Genomic DNA, 5,524 nt, shown 5'->3' with positions numbered 1-5,524 from the left:
TATTCACATTTGCCTATATCTGCTTGTGGAAGTCATTGGTCGACAGCACAATGGTATGACATCCGGCTGCGAATCCGAATGTCCAGGTTCGAAACCCGTCACAAACCAATTTCATTTTTTTTATTTATTTAATTTTTTCTTGTGTTCATTATTGCAGTAACAGTGATTTTATTTTTTTTTTCCGTGGATTTGAACTTTAGTACAGGGCGAAGAAGTGCATAAAGCGTCAGGGTAATAAATACATTTTCATTTTGCTGTGAGATTATACTCAATTTTGGCAGCCATGTTTGGATTGGAATTTTGTAGTGTTGGTGTAATTCTGGAAAGTTTAGGGGGTTTAAAAGCGTAGAGGAATGCTGCGACATGTTTTTTTCTACCCTGAGTTTCCTCCAAGTAACACCGTGTTATATAGTGAAGCCTGAATTTGACCGTTTTTTTATTTTATTATTTTGTTTTTTGGAATTTTGTGGTAAAATTATTATTTAGGTTCGCATAAAATTACGTGAACAAATTTATAAGTCCGTAAATATTTCCTATTATTTTGCTATTACATCAATCTATAATATTTGGAGTAAGTTTAAATGCGCATTCACAAGTGTTCGCTTTATTCTTACAATATTCAGTTTATAGGCGGTAAATCATTTTTTCACGCACGGGGTGGAGAGAATCTTCCAAACTTATTGCATTCTACAAAATTATCTACCAATCTCATAGAGAATTCATGGTAAGATTGATCCACGACTCTCTTATAAATTTTGGGTTGTGACATTGTTTTTCTTATTTGTCCTCAGCTTTGGAGACTGCCCAACCAGATTTGACTCTCGCCAACGTAGCCTTCTATGTTTCAATTTAGTCATTCCGTAAAGTTCACTCGCCGGTGGAGTTTGGTCGGCGGAGATATCGTGCCTGAGAATTGGAAAAGGGGAGATTTCGGAGGTGTATTTTGCCAGGGCCTGTGTTTTCTAAGTGATCTCCTCTAACACTTAAACAATTTTTCTCCGGAGGAATAAGTTGATCTGTACTCCGTTGAATTTGTCCAGTGTTGGCTCGAGTAGAGATCACCAGATGCATTTGATTGTTCCCGCAAATTAATTGGTGGAAATTCCGAGAATTGTATATATTTGAATTTCGTCATGGTTCGCTATAACTAGTGTTGTACTAAATAGAAAATAATTTTCCTTAACATTATCGAACATAAAGGCATAAAAGTGAAGTGTTTTTTTTTTATTTCAAAAAAAAAAAAAAAAAAAAAAAAAGCGATTTTTGCTCTGAGTGGAATATAATTAGATAATTTAATGCAATTTGATATAAACATTACTGACAAAGAACATTGGTTTCGTTGTGGCAATGCATATGAAAGATAATTAAGTGAATTTGAATATACACACACACGTAAATATCATACAAATCAACATCATGACATGTGCATACATAAATATGTTAAACCCTCACTAGCAACATCAAAATCCATTCGTCTTGAAAGGCCTTTCATCGATGGACCTGAGCTAACAAGTAAGTGGTTTATTTTAATTTCTCACTATTGCATATGAGACATGCTCTCACTGAATATAACAGAGAACCGTTATAGTTCGGAGAGACGTTTGTCCAAAATATAATTAAATTCATTTTAATTTAATTTCTGAAATTGAAATGCATATTTCCTGTCTGTAATTTAAATTTAATATCAATCTTATATATTGATTTCCGTTTTAATGACAGGATTGCTTTCAATCTCAGAAAAACGAGATAGATGGCTCTTTGGTTAGAGTGCATACGAAATAGTTGTAGTTAGCCTAGTTTGGAAATGATGGCATGAGTGGTCAAATCCCCAATTTTGTTTATACAGTTTTAAAGCCATTGTTGAAATGTGCATTTGTGCTAACAGTACCCATGCCAACATATAGAGTCTACAACTGTGTCGTATGTCACCATAGAACTTTGAAACACCATTGGAAAACATTGTCGCGATTTTGAAGATTACTTTTGGTATTGCAAACAACATATCTGTTCACATGTATAAAGATTAAATTTGAAAATTCATGTCACTTGAACTCAATTAACTTCTCCAATTCAATTGCGGGAGACTGTTGCCCAAATATCATTTATGCGTTTAATGAGATCAATGATCTACAGTGAATCAGCTGATGTTTTTTTTTTGTCCACATGTATGAGACATTCCATTTTCGTTTAACCAAAAGCCAATTGTAAATTTCTAACTTAAACTCTTCATTGAACGTAATTCGATTTCTCTTTTATGCCTAATGTCGATTAATTATATGATCAATTACAACTGAATTCTATTACTAGGGCAATTGCTAGTAACTCATTTAATTATTTACATGAACTATCACTTTATCTAATCAAGTATTGAAGGCGAAATTAATAGCCGACTAATTTATTTTTTTTTCTACTTTATTCATTGCTGTTTTCGGATATTAGTATATATAAGATTTTTAGACAGTAAATTCTGAATTTTATTTCTATGTTAATTTAGAATAAGACGTTGAACTGTATTTGCGCTGAAAATGAAAATAATTATGAATCATTGAATCTAAGCCATCGTAATGAAAATTCATTGTGGGTTTTTGTTTAATAAAAGTGGATTCATTGTCACAATGCACTAGATCCAGAACTTAGTTTGATTTCTTCCAGCCGGAATGTAGAAGAGGGGTGGTATCGTGGGTCTATCAATTGAATTTCGTTTGGATACTAGGTAGACAGGATGGGTGGGCAATTGGTGGCTAAATATCATCTCAGCCGCATAGCAATCTGTTCCTGAGTATCTGTTTCAATTATACTTTCTTTCTTCTGTTACTGTTTTTTTTTGGAAAACAATCGTTTTCGTCTTTATGAGCACGCAGCAATTATTCATTAAAATTTTATGGTAGCGATTCAGGCGAGTGAAATGGCAAGATCCCACACCACCGACGAGCAAGTAGGCCGGATAGACATGCGTGCTACGCTATTATCACTTTCCACAGAAATGTAGGATCCTTTTCCTATTTATTTTGAACCGTTGTATGCTACAATATGTAATTTGCACTTTCTGCCTGAACATATAGGAAAAATTATTATTGGCAGCTATACCAAGTTAGTATTTGTTTTAGATATCGTTCAACGAAGACCAGATTTGAAATTCTATGCAAATAGGATTAAATATTTATATTCTTACGTAGTTATATATGATTTCATTAAAACAGTACTAACAAACTAACTAAAAATATATTTTAACGAATTCTCAAAGTGATTAATTATCAAAAACTCATGCACCAGATATGTTCTATTTAAATATTTTTCTAATTAAGTTCCTTGTCCATAAGAATAGTGTCTCAAAATATTGTATTGCAGTTCATGGTAGTTTTGATTGCCCACAGATGAAAATGATGCGATTTCGTAACATTGAAATCCTATATATTCCAACGGAATAGGATAGCAGATGTAATTGCTACTTTGACATATGGAATTCGTATATAGTGTATATATTAATATTTTGTATGTGATAGTATCCCATTATATGAAAAACCGGAGGAAGAGACCTCCCACCGCAGATCAGGGTAGTTTTGGCCCAACTAATTGATTGATAGCAGCGTAGCTGACGTGTGTCCTATCTGTAATCAAGGGCCCCATGACACTCGTCACTTTTTTGCTTGCCCAGCTAAGTCTAACCGTCTCACCACTAGATCACTCTGGAACACCCCATCCTTGCCGCAGAGTTCCTTGATCTGGACACTAGTTGAACTACACAAGCATAGAACAAAATAGATGAAACTATATTAAAAACTATTACAACAACAACATCATCATACAACTTTTTCCGGAAGGTTGAAGTGCGGTTCACGCTGGGTTTAACCTTTTGAGGAAGGTTCAAATGTGGTTCACTTTGAGTTTAGTAAACTTCCCGAATTTAGTCTGATAATTGGTTGATAGTTTTGCTGCAAGTAGGTGATGCTGATGAGGAACGTAGTAATTCCGAAACAACAGTACATCCAACCATCTTCCAGTCTATAGGGCTTTGCCCAAATAAATTTGACAAACATTATTTTCCTCTGTTGGTTAAGCTACTCTTGTAGTTTAGTCAACACAATGGAAGCCGAAATCAAAACAACATTATATTATACCCCATTCACATCAGGCTCGAAATCTACGGCAGGTCTACCATATATTGCGAGGCTAATAATCATAACTGCAGAATTTGATATACACACATTGATGCAATAAAATAAAGGAAATCATCCCTGCCAGCATTTCAAAGTTCCATTTCAACCTCATCGTTATCACAGACTCGTAAATGTCACTTCAACCATCATGAAAAGGTACATCAAAAAGTACATGCAAGTAATTTGCCATCCCTACTGTTAAAAAAGCCATTTTTTTGTGAAACGCCAAGCGCAACCAGCTTGTTATATTTTAAGTAAATAAAAACGAAAATAAAGTTCTGAAAACATAGATTATACGCTTAAAATTGTTAAAGGTATATTGGTGAACAATTTGGTGATTTTCCAAATGGAATAAAGTGATTGATTTTCAGATATTTTACAGACACGCTGCCTCCATGGAATAAAAACACTGGTTGATAGACGCAGCAACATGTAACTCGCTACTTGTAACTCAACATCATCATTAATGCCAAAAATTATGTTAAATGTAATGTGATAGTGGTATAAATGTTATATTTTTAAGAATTTGTAAATGTTTAATCAAATTAATAAATATCTAAACAAACGTGTTTTACTCGACCACAATGATTCTTTTACAACTATCTTAAAATGCACTTTTTCTGATTGTTTGGAGGGTCCCTTATTGGCGTCGTTCTAAATTGATCTATAAAGGCACCTAATAATTGCACTCATGCGAAACATTTTTTTAGTAACTTGGCGTGGTACAACTTCTCAATAGTGACGGCGCTTTTCCGACGAGTTTTTGATGTCGTATATGATTGTTTTCGACGTAGTGGGGATTCTCAAAAGAGTCCCCAAATTCAAAAAATGTTGGCAGGGATATTACAAATATAAAAGTATATATCTTTTTTATGTTTCCTAAACTCATATAATTTAAGTTGTTAATATTTGCGTTGATCGTTTCCATCTTAATTATTGTATTCTATTGGGGCTGATTGCTTCTAGCATATTAAATTCTATAAAAATTAAATAAAATTAAGGTCTGTATTCTCATTATCGTTTTCTTTAATGGTTCCATTAAAAAAGAAATTGAAAAAGTATCAATATTTGTTTGAAATATTCAATTTATAATAAAATTTTTCAAATAAATTATAATTCTGCTTTTACAAATTTAGTTTTGGTTTTAGCGGCTACTATAAGTGATAAATATTTCGCGTTTTAGTTCATGTAACTAAAGTATAGGAATTGTTGAAGTGCATGTAAATATTTATTTAATTTGTATCTTCACTTGTGTGCCTTTTGGCAAGGTCACTGCTGTTATATTTGGTTGCTATAATGTTTTATTCTCTGCTGCTGTTAAGGCAAAGTTGTTGTTGTAGGCTTAACAGTGCCCTATAAGTTTGGTA

The 5,524-nt window shown here is 33.2% G+C and overlaps 1 long non-coding RNA gene across 1 annotated transcript; it reads left to right on the top strand.

Annotated features, from left to right (window-relative positions):
* The first annotated feature begins 4,248 nt into the window (after positions 1-4,248).
* LOC142236978 (uncharacterized) lies at positions 4,249-4,742 on the top strand. Its single transcript, XR_012722288.1, has 2 exons — positions 4,249-4,471; positions 4,529-4,742. It is a non-coding gene; the product is annotated as an uncharacterized LOC142236978 (long non-coding RNA).
* Positions 4,743-5,524: the final 782 nt, after the last annotated feature.

Source organism: Haematobia irritans, chromosome 4, assembly GCF_050003625.1.
Source record: "Haematobia irritans isolate KBUSLIRL chromosome 4, ASM5000362v1, whole genome shotgun sequence".
Classification (NCBI taxonomy): Eukaryota; Metazoa; Arthropoda; class Insecta; order Diptera; family Muscidae; genus Haematobia; species Haematobia irritans.
Note: the sequence above shows the minus strand (reverse complement) of the source record. Positions and strands in the feature narration are given on the sequence as shown.